This window comes from Coenobita brevimanus, chromosome 113 (genome assembly GCF_032717465.1).
Source record: "Coenobita brevimanus isolate Jiangsu-jjx chromosome 113, ASM3271746v2, whole genome shotgun sequence".
Lineage (NCBI taxonomy): Eukaryota > Metazoa > Arthropoda > Malacostraca > Decapoda > Coenobitidae > Coenobita > Coenobita brevimanus.
Window position 1 is genome coordinate 2,562,501 of NC_137066.1, and position 23,650 is coordinate 2,586,150.

Sequence of the window (23,650 nt, forward strand, 5' to 3'; positions counted from 1 at the left end):
AAGGAGCGTTGTGGTGTACTGTGGATGTGGATGTGATAGGAAGTGTTAGGAGAAATACATTTAGGTGGTTTGGCCACGTGGAGAGGATGGAGAGCGAGAGATTAACGAGGAGAGTATGTGAGTGAGGTGGAGGAGGGGGGAGAGGGAGGGGGAGGCCAAGAATGAGTTGGAGGGATGGAGTGGAGAGGTATATGAAAGAGGGGTGTGTGAATTTGGAGCAGGGTAGTGAAATGGCGAGGGACAGGGTGACGTGGAGGCGATTGGTTTGTGGCCACCCCTAACGGGATTAAGGCGTCTGGTAATAGATAGGTAGACATTATTATTATTATTATTATTATTGTGGCAAAGTTTAAACAGTTTTTTTTTTTTTTTACCGTACCCAAATGCTTTTATCCAATCCTAAGGGAAGTAAACAGGTCGCTTCTTTCACCGTTTAGCGCCGAGCCGTAAAAAAAGGCGGGAAAGACGGGTTTGAATTCCCCTCCCCTGCCCGCTATGGCTTCCGATCCTCCTCCTCTTTTTGTTATCGTATTTTATTCGTTTCCTCTTCGCCGGATTTTCATTTTTGCTTTGTTTCCAATACTTCCTTGTTATTCTTTTGATTTAACTCTCTCTCTCTCTCTCTCTCTCTCTCTCTCTCTCTCTCATAATGCAGTAAATCTCACTATCTGTATCTCTACATTCTCACTTTCTCTAATTCATTATATCTTATCTTTTTAGTCAAGCACCCACCCTCTCCATCTCTCTCTCTCACACACACACACACACACACACACACACACACACACACACGCACGCACATATATAACAAGCACACACACACACACACACACACACACACACACACACACATATATAACAAGCACACACACACACACACACACACACACACACACACACACACACACACACACACACACACACAGAGCCAAAAGTGGGTCATAGGAGCTGGACAATATGCACGGGTCTGTTGTTCGAGGCACCAAATATCGACTCCCGGTTCCCCGAAGTAAAACCGTATAGGCGTGTTTTGCCGGTACGGGTGAATGCATGGCGAGTGGATATAGCCCTTTTATGCGTCAGTGGAGGAGTGGAGAGGTGGAGGGAAGGAGGAGGGAAGAGGTGGAGGCATGGAGAGTGGGAGGAGGGAAGAGGTGAGGGCATGGAGAGGAGGATGAAGGAAAGGTAGAGGCATGGAGAGGAAGAGGGAAGGAGAGTGGGAGGGAGGGAAGAGGTGGAGAGAAGGAGGAGGGAAAGGTGGAGGGAAGGAGAGGAGGAGGAGGGAAAGATGGAGGGAAGGAGAGTGGGAGGAGGGAAGAGGTGGAGGGAAGGAGAGAAGGAGAAGGGATGGAGAGAAAGAGGAGATTGGGAGGGAAGGAAAGAAGGAGGAGGGAAGAGGTGGAGGGATGGAAAGACGAGAGTGGAAGGGAAGGAGAGGAGGAGGAGGAGGGAAGAGGTGAAGGCATAGAGAGAAGGAGGAGAGTGGGAGGGAAGAGGTGGAGGGATGGAGAGAAGAAGGAGGGAGGAAGTGGAGGGAAGGAGAGTGGGAGGAGGGAAGAGGTGGAGGGAAGGAGAGGAGGAGGAGGGAAGAGGTAGAAACATGGAGGATGGAGAGTGGGAGGGATGGAAGGAGGGAGGGAAGAGGCGAAGAGGAGGAGGAGAGTGGGAGGGAGGGAAGAGGCGAAGAGGAGGAGGAGAGTGGGAGGGAGGGAAGGAGGGAGGGAAGAAAAAAGAATGAAAGTAAGATGGAGAGAGAATATCCTTTTTATGCCCGAGTGGAGAGATGGAGGGAAGGAGAGAAGAAGGAGGGAAGAGGTGAAGGCATGAAGAGGAGGAGAGTTGGAGGGAGGGAAGAGATGGAAGGATGGAGGGAAAGACGGGAGGGAGGGTAGCCTTTTTATTCCTGAATGGAGAGTGGAGGGAGGGAGGGAGAGAGAGAGAGAGAGAGAGAGAGAGAGAGAGAGAGAGAGAGAGGATGAAGGATGGAAAAACAAAATATGGAGGGAGGAGAGGAGGGAAAATGTGGAGGGAGGGAGAGAAACAATGGAGGAAAGACGGAGGGAGGAAGAAACGTACACACTGATTGAATATAGCTTTTTACGCCTGAGTGGAGAGAGAGAGAGAGAATGGAGGCAGGGAAGGAGAGAAAACTGAGGAAAGAAGGGAGAGGAGAGAAAATGTGGGGGGAAAGGAGAGAGGGAAGGAATATAATACGAATCTCTCTCTCTCTCTCTCTCTCCTATTTTTAAACATCCTTCGATAAATAATCATATAAACATCGCTGCTAGTTATCTCCCACTGTCACACTCACGCCCACACCAGCAGACTGAGCCAATACCCTAAACATTCAAGATCCCACTTTCCCTTGTGCAGCGCTATTTTCAAACTACCCTATTTTCACGCACCTTATACTTTAAAAACTGCTTGAAATGCCTCCTTATACTTTAAAAATGGCTTGAAATGCCTCCTTATGCCTTAAAAATTGTTTAAAATGCCTCCTCATGCCTTAAAAATTGCTTGAAATGCTTCCTTACGCCCCCTCCCCCCCAAAAAAAAAAATTGCCAGATAGTCTGCCGATGCAACAGCCGACGTGTTAAATCTACTCAAATTTTTCAGTTGAACAATTTTGTATTTCATAACAAAGGCGCCCAGAGCTCTCTAAAACCAGATATTCCAACTTTCTTTGAAGGAAAATACAAAAATCCCTTGGTGTACTACTTATAGACCTGTCAGCTTCGCCGCAGGTAAGAAACGTCAGTCCCGGCGGTGAGAGGGTTAATGGTACCTGTATAAACCGTATGAGACTCCGTTACCCGCCAGCAGCTTTTAAAAATCCTTTGCCAAAATAAAAATACTATACTCTTTCTACTCCAACTTGGCCTGAAATATCCATCTCCATCTTAATATGGAGTTGTAAGAGTAGTGACACTAGGTATGATGATAGTCACGAAGAAGTGCAACGGAAAATTAGAACGGTGGCATAATCAACGCGTAATAAGTCGCAAGAGGAAAATCTGGGCCAAGCTAAGAGTAAAAACAATGGTTTACAGAGTTCTCCCGAGCGTCAGAGGGTTAAGATCCTACATAAACACGAACCCGGGTCTTCTCGGTAGCGCACACAACGGGGTAACACGCAGACCCGCTAATTTTAGGTTCAATTTACTATTTTTCTTCATCCTCATCATCGTCCGCCATTTAAAACTTCAGGCGGGCTCCCGGCAGCAGACCCGTCCCCCGCTGCCAGACGCACGACCCAAGCAGCCATATTTTCGCTAATTATCCCGCTTGAAGTCTACGTTTTCCCTTGACGTTCATGGCGGATGCGTTTGTCACCGTTTCCTTTCATCCTCGAGGGTAAAAGTCCTGCTAAACCCGCACCATGATGAAAATAATGAACGAATCTTGTGTTCCGGTATGATGTGTTTTCCTCCTCCCCGATGCACTCTGGCGGTATTGGAGATTTCGGGTAGTTTGAATCCGGAATTTGCTTTGCGTTTGTCATACCCCTGACACGTTTTTGCTTTCTCTCTCTCTCTCTCTCTCTCTCTCTCCGGAATTTGCCTGTTTATCATACTAGCGAACTCTGACACCTAGACTCTCTCTCTCTCTCTCTCTCTCTCCGGAATTTGCCTGTTTATCATACTAGCGAACTCTGACACCTAGACTCTCTCTCTCTCTCTCTCTCTCTCTCTCTCTCTCTCTCTCTCTAAATTTACTGTTCATTTTTAACCCGTGTTCTCGTTGGCATATGAAATTCCCTAACACCCCCCCATCAGCGATTTATTTTATCTCCATCCTTCCATCATCTAATTCAGAGGCTATTAACTTTTTTTCTGCCCAGCACCCCCCCCCTCTCTCTCACTCTCTCTCACACACACACACACACACACACACACACACACACACACACACACACACACACACACACACACAGTATTTCTAGTAGGCGACGAGATGAATCGGAAAAAAAAGATAAATAAAATAAATAACGAAACCAAGCAAGATTTTTAAAAGCTGATCTTGACATTATTATTATTATTATTATTATTATTATTATTATGTTATCGTTTTTATTATTATTATTATTATTATTATTATTGCTGTTATTGATATTGTTATTTTATTATTATTATTATTAACGATTCTCATTCCTCCAGATTTTCGTCTCATCGTAGGGTTCCAGGGCTAGGCTACTAAAAATAATTCCTAATGTTAAACCTTATCGTAATTAGAGCGCCTTATACCCCGTTCACACATCGCCGAAAGAGAAGCCGAATGCATGCCGAATAGGCTTCGGGAAACGTTCGGCGGTCAATTCTGGGCTATTCGGCGCACTTCGGGAACGTTTCGGCAGCCTGATTGGGTTCGGGCAAGTCACCGAATATTTCATCAAACATGAAATATTCGGTGTGACCTGCCCGAACTCACTTCCTCGGGACGCCCTCGGGTCGCATTCGGTAATCCTTCGGTATGCATTCCAAGCATTCAGTATGCATTCGCCGATGCATCGCCGACAAAATGACCGTTAAAAATCGGTACGATGTCGGCGATGAATCGGCGAACATGGACAGAATACATACCAAAATTATACCGATTGTCCCAAGAATGTATACAGAATTTTGAACACCGCCACCGTGGCATATAAAAAGGCCAAAGCATCCCAGTCACACTTTCCAGAGCTAGGAGAACGGGCGCACTACAGCATCTACAGCAGAATGGAGGCGGGATCCGAAGACCTGTTCCCAGAGGACTCCAACCCCCACTTCCAAGATTGCGGCCAAGATTGATATATAGACACGTCTGACATTTGTAGACATCAAAATTTCATTTACCTGTTCTCGAGGATGCCGAAGGCGTTCTCTACCACTCGTCTTACTCTGGAGAGGAGGTAGTTGTAGATTCTCTCCTCGTAGGTGTGACCTCGGTTGGAGAAGGGCTTCATCAACCATTCTTGAAGGGCGAAGGCATCGTCTCCAATGATGAAGTAGGGCACCGGGCGTTCGCCATCAATCAGAGGTTCTCGTGGAGGCAGTCGAACTTGGTTATTCGAGAGCACTTTGTGTAGGGTTGAGTTGGTAAATACCTGGGCATCGCAAGTTGCCCCATTGGCACCCACATCCACAAACATGAATTTGTAATCACTGTCGACCACAGCAAGCAGGACCAGGGAGAAGAAATCCTTGTAGTTGTAGTAGTAGGATCCACTTTTGCTAAGAGCACGCATACGAATGTGCTTGCTGTCTATCACTCCAACGGTGTGATGAAACTGCCACCTTCGTGAGAAGCCCTTCGCAACTTATTTCCATTCCTCGGCTGTCGATGGGCAAACGATCACCTTGTCCATGTACTTTGCGATGATGGCCTCACACGTCTCGTACACGATGCAGGAGATAGAGTTGGGAGGTACTCGGAATCCAAAGGAAAGGCTGCGGTAGTTGTCCCCGGTGGCCAGGTACCTGAGGGTGATGGAGAGCCTCAAACCTGACTCCAAGGGCTCCAGCCAGAAGGTGCGCTGCTTCTCGATTCGAGGACGAATTCTCTCAAGGAGTTCACAGAAGAGGTCCTCGTCCATGCGTAGGAAATTGCGAAATGATGTCCTGTCCTCCAGTATCAGCTCCTGCAGAAGGTTCTCCCATTGGCCAAATTCTTTCTGTCGTTGAAGCCAGTCACGGGACCAACAGGACCTCTTCTGGCGAATCTTGCGCCTCCTCCGGGGTGGAATGTGGTCTTTTTCCTCATCTTCCAGGTACAGGTAGGTAGAGCAGGGAGTCCATCTGTGCTTCGCTCCACAGGACCACGGCTTGCTTGTTGACTTCGCTGGGGATGACTGCTGTGATGTCCATTGTTGCTCTGTTGGAACTGGGAGTGTGATGGGCTTTTTGGTACGCGCATATATATACACCCCTGGGTGGGCGTGGGAAGTTCGGTATGCACTCGGGATGCCCTCGGTACAGCATCGGCGATGCATCGTCGATGCTGTACCGATGTCGTACCGAAAAAATAACGGTTAATTTTCAAAATAGGAGTTTCGGGTTGGCGTCTGTGCGCATTCTGTTTGCGTTCGGTTTGCATTCTATTTCGTCGGTATACTGTCGGCGACACCAAACAGACAGCAGACAGAAAGGCCAAATTCGGGCAGTTTGGGCCCGATTGTGGCCGAATCCCGGCCGAATACGGTTCGGCGCGCATTCGGCATCTCATTCGGCGATGTGTGAACGGGCCCTTATTCCACTAGTCTGTGTTATGGTTACCACCCAGTTCAATATAGTTGGGTTACAGGAGGGGTGGAGAGGTATGCCTTCGCGTGATGGCACCCGTTTGACCAATTGACGTTCACCATCATCATTATAATCATGAATACGTACCACCACCACCACCACCACCACCACCACCACCACCATCATCATCATCATCACCACCACCACCATCATCATCACCATCACCACCACCACCATCATCATCACCATCACCACCACCACCACCATCATCATCACCATCACCACCACCACCACCATCATCACCATTACCACCACCACCACCATCATCATCACCATCACCACCACCATCATCATCATCACCACCACCACCACCACAGCCTCCCCCCACCCCACCACCAGTTTACCCGTCGTTCCGTTCCGTATCGCATTGTTCCATTCCGCCTTCCCCATCGTTTCGTTCCGCCCGTTTTCCCGCCATTTCTCGCATTTTGAGTTTGTAAATGTGTGGCAATCAACACGGCAGCACTGTTCTCTCAATTACTATGCTAAACAATGCCTATTCTCCCTCCTGTACGCACTTCATCTAAACTTGGCTCAGATTTGTATTTTAAAAGTTTGCTTCGCGTTGTTCAGTAACGGTAAAACAATAATTCGGCTCCACATCCATTCCCTGGCACTTCTTCGTGACTAGTATGAGATTCTAGTGTCAATTTGTTTCTTTACCTGTAGTTTCGTCTGTTAAGGAAGCTCCCTCACACCTCTTCCCAAGCGATTTATTTTGCTTGTTAAACCTTGCCGTCTTTTTCTGTTACTTAAATAATTTTGAATAATTTCAGCATCGCCATACTCAGCATAAATAACCTACAAAACGATGTTAAAGGAAGCTCCCTAACACCTCTTCCTAAGCGGTTTATTTTGCTTGTTTCACCATATTCTTTTCTGTTAATTAATTTTAATATGACCATACTCTGCATAAATAACCTATAAAACGGTATTAAAGGAAGCTCCTAACGCCTCCTCCTAGGCGGTTTATTTTGCTTGTATCATCTTGCCGTCCTTTTCTGCTGCTTAAATAATAAATTGGTAGTGGTGATGGTGGTGGTGAAGCGGTGGTGATGATGATATGATGATGATGATGATTATTATTACTATTACTGCTATATACTACTACTGCTACTACAACTACTATACTAGTACTACTGCTGCTACTATACTACAACTATAACTACTACTGCTTATTATTATTATTAAGGTATTATTATTATTATAGTTATTATTGTTAAAAATCAAATATTAACGCATCACTCCACCCACAGGTACGATTTTGTGTATGAGAGAAGTCAGACGCCGCATCCAGTGAGGGACTAACGAGAGGACCTCCAGGCGTCCCTCCTCATGAACAACCCCTCCACGTCTCCAGTCGCACTTAACCCTCTGGAGCACACTTAAACACCAGAAAAATCGTCTTTGAGTGTGGAAAATAAGATTGAATTTATTTGAGGGGAAACGGAACAGAATCAATTTGTAGCATTTAGTGATAGTTTTTCGCCCATAGAGGAAAGGTGAATTAAATCGTACGTTCTATAGTAAAGATTAGATAAGATTGACCTTATTAGAGAGGCTGAAAGAAATCATTTAGTTGCAGAAAAAAATAAGATTGAAATTATTAGTAGCAACGTAAAATAATAATAATAATAATAATCGTGTAAATATAGTAAGAAGTTGAGAAATTTTTAAAGGGTTGAGTGTTCGTGATCATTTGACGGTTAAAATAATGGCGGGAGTTTCAAATTAGTAAAACGTATACAATGGGAAAAATATTATAGGAAGGAAGTGGATGACGGTGTGGATTAAAACAGTAGAATTAAGTGGAAGAATGAAAAATAAAAAAGGTTTAGTAAAATAAAAATAACGATAAATGGGAATGTTGTTGCAAAAAATACCAGGGAAGGAAATGTACTGTTGTGTAAAAGTATTGAGTGAAAGAAAATAAAGGAGCGAATGTATTAGAAGTAAATTGTATGTTTGAAGGAAGGAAAGAACGAAAGCGGGAAAGACAGAAAAGGCAGGAAAGAAAGATTGAAAAGAGAAGATTAACTTGTCATCATGAACTTATAAAAACCGTATAGCCTATTGCTTAAAGGAAGGAGGAAAAGAAAGATAGGGAAGCAGGAGGGAGGAAGGAAAGACAAAGGAAGGAAGGAGGAAGGGAAGGAAGAAAAAGAAAGAAGGAAGGAGGAAGGGAAGGAAGAAAAAGGAAGGAGGAAGGGAAGAAAAAGGAAGGAAGGTGGAAGGGAAGATAGAAAGGAAGAAAAAGAGAAGGGAAGGAAGGACGAAGGGAAGAAAAAGAAAAACTAAAAAAAAGTGCACGTCAAAATACAGCAAAGGTCAAAATACAGCCGATACAAAATACAAGCTTCAGAATACAGAGCGTTAAAGCGATGATCCGAAGTTGAGCATTTTTTTTTAGCATTTGGCCAAGATGTCGAGCGAAATGGAGAACAACACATTGGGGGAGATGGACGACCGATTTCCGCTCAATTGCTCCTTCTTGTTGCTGATGGACACGTACAACGGAACGGATGTCAGCAACGGAACCAACTGTAGCCTGGGACTGTTTGACTCGGAGGGAAGGGAAAGCGGAATGAGCATGGCGGCTGTCGTCCTTACGCAGCTCTTCTATGCGCTGACGTGCTTGGTTGGCATCTGCGGAAACACGTTGGTCATTTACGTAGTCACTCGATTCACTAAAATGCAAACGGTGACCAATTTGTACATCCTCAACCTTGCCATAGCGGATGAGTTGTTTGTGATTGGGATTCCGTTCCTCATGACCACGTCCCTCTTGGGTCACTGGCCGTTTGGGTCAATCATGTGCAAGTTGTACATGATCACCACGTCCCTCAACCAGTTCACCAGCTCCCTCTTCCTCACCATCATGAGTGCTGATCGTTACATTGCCGTCTGCCACCCAATAAGCTCTCCCAAGTTCCGTACCCCAATGATCTCCAAGCTGGTGTCGCTGACCGCCTGGACACTCTCGGCGCTTATGATTGTGCCGGTGTTCATGTACTCCAACACCCTCAAGAACAACGGCGTCGACAACTGCAACATCTTCTGGCCCGACGAGACCGAGGAGTCCGTGGGGAAATTGCCTTTATCCGCTACTCCTTTGCCCTCGCCTTTGGAATCCCACTGACGCTCATTTTCATCTTCTACACCCTGGTTCTGCACAAACTTAAGACTGTCGGCCCTAAATCTAAGTCCAAGGAGAAGAAGAAGTCCCGGCAGAAGGTCACACGCTTGGTTTTAACCGTCATAACCGTCTATGTCATCTGCTGGCTGCCGTATTGGGTCCTGCAGCTGACTCTCATCCTCAGCCAACCCAAGCAAGCCCACAACAACTTCATGGTGGTGCTGTTTATGTTCTCCTCCTGCCTCTCGTACATCAACTCCGCACTCAACCCCATCCTGTATGCCTTCCTCAGCGACAACTTCAAGAAGAGCTTCATGAAGGCGTGCACGTGCGCAGCCGGACGCGATGTAAACAATGCCCTGAAGCCGGAGAATTCAATGTTTCCCATGCGTCAGCAGGGAAACTCCACTCGCTCCAGGGTCACCAAGCGAGAGAGGGGAGTCCGGGGAGGGAACAACGTCACAGTGTGGACTCAGCAAAGAGCCTTCCACCGCCGTCACCACCACCAACGCCAAGCTGAGTAACAACACTGCCAGCACCACCACCACCACTGCCAACACCACCACCACAGACGACCACCACAGCGTCAGGAACGGAAGGTCACCCGGCCCCAAACTCCCAGACCTTCTCCAATGAACCCCACCCTTTTTCCTCCATCTTATTTAGCATTTACCTACTATTTGTGTAAGTGATGATGGTAGCGTAACCCAGCTCTCAGTATGTAGATAATATGTAATACTTTAGCACATTTTAAACCCTAGAGTAGCCGATATTAGCCACAGTCATGGAAAGAAGACAATAATCATAATAGTCATTGTTGTCGATCTTCTCAGCTGATGTGTATGTATCCCACTGGACACGGGAACATCTTTTTTGTGGTGGTTCTTGCTGGCTTCGGATGATGTTATGTACCGTTGGGAGAACCTCAGTCTGTTCACTTTATCTTGGCCTAAAATTGCCATCTCACCATCTAAAATGCTGAGTTATAACCGTAGATTGACACTGTGATGCTTGTCACGAAGAAGTGCTGTCAAACTTGGCCCAAAATTGCCATCTCTCCATTTTGAATACTTAGTTACAACTAGAAAGTAACACTAGAATGATATTAGTCACGAAGAAGTGCTGTACAGTATAACGGCCTAAAATTGCCATCTCTCTGTCTTGAATGCTTAGTTGTAACAAGAGATTAACACTAGAATATGATGCTAGTCACGGAGAAGTGCTATGGAAAGGATGTAGAGCCGTAGCATTGTCTTATTAACACTAGAATATGATGCTAGTCACGAAGAAGTGCTATGGAAAGGATGTAGAGCCGTAGTATTGTCTTTTTCTGCCACTGAGCTACGTGAAATAAGCTGCAAAAGGACGAAAATCTGGGCCAAGTTAAGGTGAAAGGACTGTGGGAATGAGGACAGGTTTTTCAGACTCTGATTTGTGTTCGTGTCAGTTAAGGAAGCACCCTAACACTTTTTCCTAGGCGACTTATTTTAATTACACCTTACTGTCCTCTGTGTTACATAAATCCTTCCAATATCATTTCTCTTATAAAACCTTGCTATCCTCTTCTGTCATACAAAATTTCCTCTAATATCACCATACTCTGCATAAATAGCATACAAAAAGGTATTACAGGAACCTCCCTAACACCTTTTCCTAAGTGATTTATTTTGAATACACCTTACTGCCCTTTTCTGTGTTATATAAATCCTTCCAATGTCGCCATACTCTTCTTAAATAAAATACAAAAGGATGTTAACCAGCCTTGTCCAGGAATAAATCACAAAGGAAGAGGTGTTGGGAGCTTCTTTACCAGGTCAATAATTCTCTCCATACCGTAGCTTCACGAATAAACAAACAAACAAACAAACGGATGTGACCTGGAGTGTGGAAGCTCCCTGACACCTCATCCATGGCGATTTATTTTTGGATACGGCTGGTTAATATCCTCCCGTTCGTTATTTATGCAGAGTATGGCGATATTGGAAGGAGTTATGTAACAGAAGAGGAGGCTAAGGTGTAAAATAAATCGCTTAGGAAAAGATGTTAGGAAGCTTTAGGTTATTTATGCAGAATATGGCGATGTTGGAAGGATTTATGTAACACAGTTAAGAGGATAGTCAGGTGTAATAAACTAAATCGCTTAGGAAAAGGCATTAGGGAGCTTCCTGTAATATCCGTTTGTATGCTATTTATGCAGAGTATGGCGATGTTAGAAGGAGTTTTGTAGGACAGAATAGGACAGTATGGTTTTATAAGCGAAATGATATTGGAAGGATTTATATAACACAGAAGAGGACAGTAAGGTGTAATTACAGTAAGTCGCCTAGGAAAAGGTGTTAGGGAACTTCCTTAACTGACGAGATGTTATGGTCAGTTGAGGAAAGATGATTGTCAGTTTTTGAATACAGTGAATTATATAAATGCAAAAAATATACTTACACATATATATATTATTATTTTTTTGAGAAGATGCAACGGTTTTGGCCCCACTTGGACCCTGTTTCAGGTGGATGGCAAATGTTGCAGGGAATCGGAATGGACGAGGGAGTGAGTTGTGTGAATTTCGAGGGGTGATTAGAAAGAAATGACAGTGAGTCCATAAACTTTTATTAGCATGAAGAACTATCAAACTATGACTCACATTCCTTCAAAGTACTCCCCTCCAACCTCTATGCAGCGTTCCATTCTCTTTCTCCACTTCATGAAGCAAGTGTGGTACTCTGAAGACGGTATACGTCGGAGTTCTGAATTGACGGTCCGTGCCAAGTCTTGGATGCGATGATATTGCTTCCCAGCGATGGCAGATTTAATTTTTGGAAACAACCAAAAGTCACAGGGAGCCAGGTCAGGGGAGTAGGGTGGGTGGGGGAGCAGAGTTATACCTTGTTGTTCCAGGTACTGCATAGTGAGACGAGCTTTGTGGGGTGCAGCATTGTCGTGGTGCAGCAAAAGGCGAGACCGACGGCGGGTTGGTGCGGTGTTGGCCTTGTGTTCCAAGACTTGTGGAAGGACCTGGTCTGTGTAGTATTGGGCTGTGATAGTGGACTTTTCAGGCATCACATCCACGCGTATTGGTCCTTGAGAATTGAAAAAGATGGTGAAAAGGCGCTTCCGGCTGTGAAATCCTTCCTTCAAAATCTGAGGTCGAGGGTCTTCATCGCCCAACCACACCATGTTTGACTGCTTGTCACGGGTTGTGAAGAATGAAATCCAACACTCATCTCCAGTAGCAACATCTGAGAACCGTTTTGGACCATTTGGTTCAAATTCAGCAAGCCAGACACGACAAATCCTCACCCGTTCAGCCTTTTGCTCATCAGTCAACAAATGGGGTATCCATCGACAACACTTCTTCCTCAGGTGTAATTGTTCATGCACGATGTCATATGCACTCCCATAACTGATATCAAGCTCCAAGGCTAAGAACCTAAGAGTTACAGTAGGATCCTCGTCAATGATGGACCGTGCACGGACAGTTGTTGTTTCGGTCACGGATGTCCGGGGGCGTCCAGAGCGTTGTTCATCTTTCAATTCAGTTTTTCCTGCTGTGAAAGCACGAATCCAGCGGGAAACAGTTTCCAGGGAAGGAGTAGTGTCTGGATAAACTTGTAATAATTCCCCTCGAATCTCTGTTGCTTTCTTTCCCAGTTTCCACCTCGTAAAAATGTAGAACCTGCAGCCTTCTTTCGAGTAATCCATGTTTCTGGCCAGAGAGCAAAAACAAGAGTAAAGCATTCACTCACAACAATAAAACAAGAAAAGTCAGCCATACGGCGACAAGTTCAAACTCGTAAGGACAGACAACTCTGCACTCTCCTTGCTCCCCTACCTCCCATCATTCAAGGTTTTCATGTTATAGCACGAACTGTCATTACTTTCTGATCACCCTTCGCAGTTTACACGTCAGCCACTGCTTGGTGTGTGTGTGTGTGTGTGTGTGTGAGCGATAAACAGCCTGTCCGTTTTATATTTACAATCAGCGTTGCCCCAGACGAAAATGTTGGGCCAGTTTTTGATGCTGTTAATTCAGAGCTCATTTAAACTGCGCCTGTTTGAGATTACTGGTCCTTATGCAGTCTGTCAGAGCTTCAAACTGCCACTTTTAACACGAAGTATATGAGGGGAAGGGTGGGACTGGAGTGTATTGGTGGTGTGATGAGCTGGTTTGGGAGGAAGGATGGGACTGGAGTGTATTGGTGGTGTGATGAGGAGGGGTAGATTTAGATGGTTTGTGATGAGGAGGGGTAGATAGAGATGGTTTATGATGAGGAGGGGTAGATTGAGATGGTTTGGGAGGAAGGATGGGACTGGAGTGTATTGGTGTTGTGATGAGGAGGGGTAGATTGAGATGGTTTGGGAGGAAGGATGGGGCTGGAGTGTATTGGTGTTGTGATGAGGAGGGGTAGATTGAGATGGTTTGGGCATGTGGAGAGGGTGGAGAATGGCAAATGGGTGTGGAAGGGAGGAAATGTGAGAGGCAGGCCGGAAAAGACGGGGGACGAGGTCAAAGAGTGTGACCTCAGGGATAGGGGACTGAATAGGGAGGCTGCCTGAGATTTGACAGTGTGGAGAGCCGCCATTAGGTGACCAAGGCCGACGCATGCAAGCACGTAGGAGCCATTATAAACGATACGATACGATACACTCAGTTTGTAAAATGGCTGTTACTTTGCAGTCGTAAAAAAAAATATATAGCCTTTTGATTGAGCGTTTTTCTCGAACATTAGGCTGCGTCCACACTGAATGCTTGCTGGTGTGGTTGAAAGTTTTGTATCGCTACGCCCATACAAGTATCCCCACGGGACACGCAGGTACAGAGGAGACTGATGTGGGTTACAGTAAGACAGAATTTACATTCATAGCCACCCACACCTGCAGACATGGGTAAGGGCGGGTAGAAAGTATGGCTGACGAGTGTACTATTGCGGACACTAATATTTATCTACTTCCTTACGATAGATAGAATAAATAGCAGGGCTTGTATTCGATTAAGGTAGCTCCCTAATACCTCTTCCTTACCGATTTATTCTTAGATATGGCTAGCTAATAGCACTTTGTACGTAATTTATACGGAGTGTGGCGATATTGGAATGATTCAAATAACACAGAAGCGGCCAGCAAGGTGTAGTAATCAAAGTAAATCGCTTAGGAAGAGGTGTTAGGGAGCTCCCATAACCGACAAGAATACGTTGATTTTTGAAACAGTAATGCGATCCTCAGAAACTAACAGACTTTTCAAAATATCGCGTAAGAGGTTCGTTTTCCTTCACCCAATGAGTGGATGGATATCACTGTTTGCAGTAGTACCTTCAGAAACATTTGCCTTATGAAAGAAAACACAAATATCAACATTTTAAAATCCGGTTTCTTTGGCAGTTTGAACACACACACACACACACACACACACACACACACACACACACACACACACACACACACACACACACACACACACACACACACACACACACACACACACACACACACACACACACACACACACACACACGGGACAGTACGAGCTTGACTCATTCCTATAATGATACAATTAGGTAAGACACACACACACACACACACACACACACACACACACACACACACACACACACACACACACACACACACACACACACACACACACACACACACAGGACAGTATAAAGTTCCGTATCTCAATTATCAGTTTTTATTGCACGTAGTAAAGGAAATACACTTGCACTTCGTAGCCAAAATAGGAAGAAGGATTTGTATAGCGAAAATAGGGTGAAAAAGATTTATATAAACGTTGTGTCGGTAAAACGAAAAAGAAATTGTGTTGCCGTGAGTCTCCATATAGCATTCAAGTTGTTTACGTTGTGTTTTGTGTCTGTAGTTATAAGGCTTTGTCCTCACTGGCTTGGGGTTGTTCGTAGCTCCTTTCCCTTAGTAAATGAATCACTTTTGTTTTTTATGTAAGGAAGAAGGAAGCCATGGATAGGAGCCCACAAGGTTGTTCCCTCCAAGAAAAAAAGAGAGAGCCAAATTCAAGATGCGTTCATTTTGAGATGCCTGGACACACTGCGTTGGAAAGACTGGAGGTCATAGGCAGTGGGAAATACAGACAGAGGGAGAAAAATTAAAGATAACTGAGAGTCAAAGATTCCCTCACCCACTCAGGCAACCACATGTGAGGGTTAAGGAAGCTCCCTAGCACCTCTTCCTTAGCGAATTATTTTTTGGATACAGGCGGTTAATTATGTTTGTTATATATGCAGAGTATAGTGATGTTGGAGATAGTATCACAGAAGAGGATAGCAAGATGTAATAAGCAAATTACATCGCTTAGGAACGGGTATTAGGGAGCACTGGTTTAAGAATTGAGAGGAATGATGGGACTGGAGTGTGTTGGTGTTGTGATGATGAGGAGTAGATTGATGGTTTGTGATGAGGAGGGGTAGACTGAGATGGTTTGGGCATGTGGAGAGGATGAGGAGGGGTGGATTGTGATGGTTGGGGCATGTGGAGAGGATGAGGAGGGGTAGATTGTGATGGTTTGAGGATGTGGAGAGGATGGAGGATGACAGTTGGGTGCGGAAGATGAGAGGCGTGACCGTCGGGGGTAGGGTTGTGAGAGGCAAACTGAAAAAGACCTGAGACAAGGCCACAGCGTGTGACAGCAGGGATAAGGGACTGAATAGGGAGGCTGCCAGAGATCAAGCAGCATGGAGAGCCGCCATTAGGTTACGAAGGCTGACATAAAGCGAAAATGAAAACCGTATATATTGAGGTGCGTCTTGTAGGCCAGTGGAATATAGCCGATGTAGGCGAGAAGCAGCACGTTATTACTTCCTTATGTCTGCGTGTATCACCATAGATATACTCCTGTTTGGTTTACGTAGCAGTGTTTGTTGGTGCTGTTAAGTGTATGTTGCTGCTACACATATACTGACGTGTAGTGGTGTAGTGTACCAGTAGGTGTAGTGTTGTATATTCCTTTCAGTATGACAACACCACATTTTCTGTCACTACTCATTTTTTTTCTGTCTTGTATCATTATTTTATTTTCCATCTTGTATCATTATTTTCTCTCTCTCTCTCTCTCTCTCTCTCTCTCTCTTTCTCAAAAAGACATCCGTTGTAAAAGAATTCTAACCGTTTTCTTTTTCAAATTCAAAACAGTGGCATCTTTTAAAAATTTCTTCTCTAACCAGACTGATTTATTTTGCTGAAAGGAATATATATACATACAAAATTTATTGTAGAGAATTTATTAGTGTGTTATATATATCCAAAAATTATTCTTATACTGTATGTGTTAGTTGTGTAAATTGTAGAATGTATGATGCAATGATGTAATGTATTGTGTATGGTGGGTGTCGAGATGAAATGGAGGTTATTATTATTATTATTATTATTATTATTATTATTATTATTATTATTATTACTACTACTACTACTACTACTACTACTAGTACTACTACTATTATTATTACAGTATTATAATGATGATGAGTATTTTTTATTATTATTATTATTATTACTCATTATTATTATTATTATTATTGTAGCCTCTCTTTACAGTGCTATTTAGTGTACATTTCCCGCCGTTAGCTGAGCACATTGTACTGTTCTCAGCTGTTAGAATGTAAGCATATATGTAATGTTAAAAAATTCCTTTACATTTTTGAGTTTCGGACAAAGAGCCATATTCCAGCCGGCTTTGTGGATCCCTTGATGTCTTTCCATACACCTGGCCATCATCTGAGTCTCCTTGGTTACTAGTCAAATTCCTTGCCAGCTTTGTGGATCCCTTAACGCTCCTTCTCCAGCGATTTCTCCTATTGGACCTATTTCATCCTTTGTGTTATTATTAAAAACGGTCAGTATTTAAAACGGTCAGTATATTAAAACGGTCAGTATTTAAAACGGTCAGTATATTAAAACGGTCAGTATTTAAAAACGGTCACTATTAAGAACGGTCAGTATTTAAAAACGGTCAGTGTTAAAAACGGTCAGTATTTAAAAACGGTCAGTATTAAAAACGGTCAGTTCTAAAAACGGTCAGTATTTAAAAACGGTCACTTAACGGTCAGTACTGTATTTAAAAACGGTCAGTATTTAAAAACGGTTTACTAAAAACGGTCAGTACTGTATTTAAAAACGGTCTACTAAAAGCGGTCAGTATTTAAAAACGGTCTATTTAAAAACGGTCAGTATATAAAAACGGTCAGTATTTAAAAACGGTCAGTATTTAAAATGCGTAACACAAGGGAATATAATAGTGAAATAGGGAAGATAAATCGCCAGGGGAACGGCGATAGGCAGCCTTCATTGCCAGTATTTTATCCCCAGTTAATCCCTTCCACGAATCTGGTCTAATCCTCTTTTGTTGATCCGATTAATCCTTTCCATGGGGTAGGACTGAGTCTCCTTGGTTGCTAGTCAAATCAAGCCGAGCTGAAAGGGGTTGGGCAGGAATAAGTCTCCTTGGTTACTAATCAAATCAAGCCTCCAATCTGACTACACCTGGCCATCAACTGAGCTGAAAGTGGTTAGGTAGGAATGAGTCTCCTTGGTAACTAGTCAAATCAAGCCTCCAATCTGACTGAACCTGGCCATCAACTGAGCTGAAAGTGGTTAGGTAGGAATGAGTCTCCTTGGTTACTAGTCAAATCAAGCCTCCAATCTGACTGAACCTGGCCATCAACTGAGCTGAAAGTGGTTAGGTAGGAATGAGTCTCCTTGGTTACTAGTCAAATCAAGCCTCCAATTTGACTACACCTGGCCATCAACTGAGCTGAAAGTGGTTAGGTAGGAATGAGTCTCCTTGGTTACTAGTCAAATCAAGCCTCCAATCTGACTACACCTGGCCGTCAACTGAGCTGAAAGGGGTTAGGTAGGAAGGAGTCTCCTTGGTTACTAGTCAAATCAAGCCTCCAATCTGACTACACCTGGCCATCAACTGAGCTGAAAATGGTTAGGTAGGAATGAGTCTCCTTGGTTACTAGTCAGATCAAGCCTCCAATCTGACTGAACCTGGCCATCAACTGAGCTGAAAGTGGTTAGGTAGGAATGAGTCTCCTTGGTTACTAGTCAGATCAAGCCTCCAATCTGACTACACCTGGCCATCATCTGAGCTGAAAGTGGTTAGGTAGGAATGAGTCTCCTTGGTTACTAGTCAAATTACCTGGCTAACAGAGCTGGAAGGGGTAATGGATCTTTGTCAGGTTGGAGTAAATGCGTCTCCTTGGTTACTAGTCAGAATGCACTGTAATTATGGTGTTTGTTCGTAGATTATTATATTGCTGTGTGGCTCCTATGACCCATTGTGCTGATAATTGATAATGGTGACGGTGATAATTGATAAAGATTGTTGGTGGTGGTGATAATTGATGGTGATGGTGATAATTGGAGGTAATTCATGGTGATGGTGATAATTGGAGGTAATTCATGGTGATGGTGATAATTGGTGGAGATAATTGATGGTGATGGAGATAATTGATGGAGATGGTGATAATTAGTGGAGATAATTGATGGTGATGGTGATAATTGATGATGGTGATTGGTGGAGATAATTGATGGTGATGGTGATAATTGATGGAGATGGTGATAATTGGTGGAGATAATTGATGGTGATGGTGATAATTGGAGATAATTGATGGTGATAATTGGAGATAATTGATGGTGAAGGTGATAATTGGTGGAGATAAGTGATGGTGAAGGTGATAATTGGTGGAGATAATTGATGGTGAAGGTGATAATTGATGGTGATGGAGATAATTGGAGATGGTGATAATTGGTGGAGATGGTGATGGTGATAATTGATGGAGAGAATTGATGGTGATCATTAGTGGTGATAATTGATGGAGATGGTGATAATTGGTGAATAGAATTGATGGTGATGGTAATAATTGGTGGAGATAATTGATGGTGATTGGTGGAGATAATTGATGGTGATAGTAATAATTGGAGATAATTGATGGTGATGGTAATAATTGGTGGAGATAATTGATGGTGATGGGGATAATTGATGGTGATGGTGAAATTGGTGGAGATAATTGATGGTGGTGGTGATAATTGGTGGAGATAATTGATGGTGGTGGTGAAATTGGTGGAGATAATTGGTGATGGTGATAATTGGTGGAGATAATTGGTGATAATTGATGGTGATGGTGATAATTGGTGGAGATAATTGATGGTGATGGTGATAATTGGTGGAGATAATTGATGGTGATGGCGATAATTGATGGTGATGGTGAAATTGGTGAAGATAATTGATGGTGATGGTGAAATTGGTGAAGATAATTGATGGTGATGGTGAAATTGGTGGAGATAATTGATGGTGATGGTGATAAGTGATGGAGATGGTGATAATTGGAAATCTATCTATCTATCTATTGGCAGACGCCTCAATCCCGTTTGGGGTGGCCACAAACAAATCGCCTCCAAGTCGCCCCTGGAAATAATTGGAAATAATCCCAACTCCCACCACCATTATAATTATCCAGATGGGTCATAGGAGCTCCATTTATCCTAGTTATTTAAGGAGAATAATTGAGAATAATTCATTTAGCATTATACGTGAATTAACACTGTATGTATAGCTGTATTTTTTTAATAAATTGTGTTAACGTGATGGGTTTTATTTTATCTATCTGTTTATCTATCTATTTATCTGTCCATTTATCTATTTATGTTAATTTATCTCCATTTATCTATATTTCTGTTTATTTATCTGTCAATCACTGTCCATTTATCTATTTATGTCAATTTATCTCCATTTATCTATTTATTTGTGTTTATTTATCTCAGTTTATCTGTCCATTTATCTATTTGCCAATTTATCCATTTTTCTATTTATTTATCTGTCTATTTATCTATGTATATGTCAATTTATCTGTCCATTTATCTGTCAGTTTTTCTCCATTTATCTATTTATTTATCTATCTCAGTTTATCTATTTGTCAGTTTTTCTCCATTTATCTATTTATCTATCTATTTATCTGTCAATTTATCTTTCCATTTATCTATTTATTTATCAATTTATCTCCATTTATCTATTATTTATCTGTTTATTTGTCAATTTATGTCCATTTATCTATTTGTCAGTTTATCTCCATTTATCTATTTATTTGTCTCAATTTATCTGTCCATTTATCGATTTATCTATCTGTCAATTTATCTCCATTTATTTATTTATCTGTTTATTTATCTGTCAATTAATCTGTCTATCTATTTGTCAATTTATCTCCATTTATCTATTTATTTGTATATCTATATTTATTTATCTTTATGTCTGTCTAAGGGAGGGGGGACTGGTTACTGAGGCTTTAATATTCTGGCCCGTGTTGCCTAGCCCAGGGACCCTACACTTCAGAAAGGATTAAGGTAAGTTTATTTTAAGTCTGTTTTAAGTAAGTTTATTTTAAGTGTTTTAAGTAAGTTTGTTGTAAGTGTTTTAAGTAAGTGTTTTATGTTTTTTAAGTAAGTTTATTTTAAGTGTTTTAAGTCTTTTAAGTAAGTGTTTTAAGTAAGTTTATTTTGTCTTTTAAGTAAGTTTGTTTTATGGTTTTAAGTAAGTTTGTTTTGTCTTTTAAGTAAGTTTAAGTAAGTTTGTTTTGTTTTAAGTATGTTTAAGCAAGTTTATTTTAATTCTGTGTTAAGTAAGTTTGTTTTAAAGTAGGTCTCTCGCTGTGGGTAGGTTATTATTATTATTATTATTATTATTATTATTATTATTATTATTATTTATTAAGAGAGAGTGTCCAGGTGCTTGAGTTTCTCGCTGTGGGCAGGTTATTATTATTATTATTATTATTATTATTATTATTATTATTATCATCATCATCATTTTTACTTTACGTGTCCGACTCTGGGCAAATGTTTTAGGGCCAATCCCAAGTACCATTAGTCCTCCTACGTACCTCCACATGTCACCAATTCGGCGCTAACACCCACCGTCCATACTGAAAACATGCTAGGGCTGTCTCATACAGGACTGGTGTATTGGTATTAGCGGGGGTATTTTTACATGCCGGCGGGTCTTCTGGTAGATCAGTAAAGCCTGCTTTTATGAAATTCAAATTCTTAAACTGTTCCCTGCCCCACCCTGAGTTCGAACCTGGGTCCTTTACGATTGCAGGCCAACCCTCTACCCATGCAGCCGCTTTGAAATTATAGTTTTGAATAGTTAAGAACTTCTATAACTTTTGTGTCCTGGTTTTGTATTTTCAGGCTTTTACATGTAAAAATCCTACCCCTGCCGTTGTGGTTAGTAATGACAAGTACTTCGAACCCTGTGCAATGCTGGCCACCGAAAAAGACACCACCGTCCGTCCGTTAGTTATCGTATCAGCCTTTCGTCATTTCAGATATCTAGCGAATATCGTCGTATGTACTAATAGGAAAACTGTGTGGATACTTAAAAAATTACGGAAATATGAAATGTTTAAAAAAGCAGACTATATCGCAAATAGTTGGTTCCCCGAGCTAGACCCTGTATTGGATCATAATTATAACCCCGTTAGGTTACAGGAGCGCGCTACCACTCCCTGTACGGCAGTCCCGGGCGAGGATCGAACTCGCAATCCCCCTATTACGAGCTTGATGCTCTACCACTGAGCCACTGCCCCCAACGACTTTATCGCGAGTAAACAAGCGCTCCGAATTCTGGAATGGGCTTCGCTGAACGGAACTGCCTACCACCCGTCCTTTAGAGATATCGCATTTTCCATATTTCAAATCTCTAGCTCATATCATCACGTATACTATTGGTAAGTGTATCGATAATAATAACATAAAGTGTAAATATGTAAAGACAGACTAAATCGCCAAGTAACAAGCGCTTCTAACTCTTTGCAATGAGCCAATGAAATGGAAATTGCCCATCGCTCGTGCTTTAAGAGTTGCCATTTTTCCCTCGTCATTTCAAATCTGCCCCGCGTTATTTCCCTCCCAGCTCTCTTCGATGATGATAAACGAGTGGGTAGTGACCGGAATTATGCTTATAATTTACGTTATTTATTAATGTGGTGTAGATGACATCGTATTTTGTGCCGTGATTTGCTTTTTTTGGGGGGTGGGGGGTGAGTTAAAATTCTCTGTCTAGTGAAAATATTGAACGTTAAAGAGTTAGTGGGCTGAATTTTGTACGCCTGTTTAAATTTTATTATTATTATTATTATTGTTATTATTATTGGCTAGTTCCAGGCAGCTCGTTATCACCGGGAGAGGGGCTGATTGTGGGGGCATTTATGGTTCCATGGTCCCCCCCCCTCCTGGGAACTCCAAGGCATGATTATTAGACGCCATTTTTCTTTTTTTAATTTTGAAAAGGAAGTGTAGTGTGTACTGTGCATATAGTTTAGGGTTGACAGAGAAACTTGTAGTGGAGAGCATGCTGGCTTACTCTCTGTGCTACTGGAACACTGAAAAGTTCAGCAAAGGGGGATGGTCAGGAACTAGTCCCGAGGACTGATGAAACGGGAGCTCCAGCTCTCCCTGTCATCAGCTTTTGTCATGATTAAGTGATTTTAGACTATTGATTGACTGTCGGATACGTTTATGTGAAGCTACAGAATGTGGTGGATGTTTTTGGCGTATCAGATAGAGCCAGGATTCCGTGGGCTTGAATGATGAGTGAATGGAAGTGTGGCCCATTGGATTGGGCAAACTGAGGCTGTCTGGACGTTGCAGCTCCTCACCCTGCCCTAGTGTGGGAAAGGGGGTGATTTTTTATTATCATTGTTATTAATATTATTCTCAGCCTTTCATTTTTGACTATTAAATCTGGTTTTGGAGATTGAAAGAAATAACGATTTTCCAAGCTGGCTAAAGTAGTGTGACGAATGGGTTGTATGGTGGCGGTGGTGGTGTCAGTGCTGAAAATTTTTTAAATATATTGAAAACTTGGCCCTGAGCTTCAAAATTTAAGGGGAGGGGGAATCGTAATATAGTTAAGCGAGACGGAAATGATTGCTAAATATGATTGCTAAATTGCTTCTAGAAGGGAAGAAAATTTAGCAGAGTTACCTATTGTATAATAAGTTTGCTAATTTTTTTCTAGAAGGGAAGAAAATTTAGCAGAGTTACCTATTGTATAATGAGTTTGCTAAATCTTGTCTAGAAGGGAAGAAAATTTAGCAAAGTTACCTATTGTATAATAAGTTTTCTTTTTTAATTCCCCCGTTTTTTGTTCATTGCCAGCCTCTGAGTACAACCGCCTGGCTTATGGTTACAGAGATCGCAAGTTATTTA

At 42.6% G+C, this 23,650-nt stretch overlaps 1 pseudogene; it reads left to right on the forward strand.

The window, feature by feature from the left end:
• The first annotated feature begins 8,701 nt into the window (after nucleotides 1-8,701).
• On the forward strand, nucleotides 8,702-10,051 carry LOC145418252 (somatostatin receptor type 2-like; annotated as a pseudogene).
• Nucleotides 10,052-23,650: the final 13,599 nt, after the last annotated feature.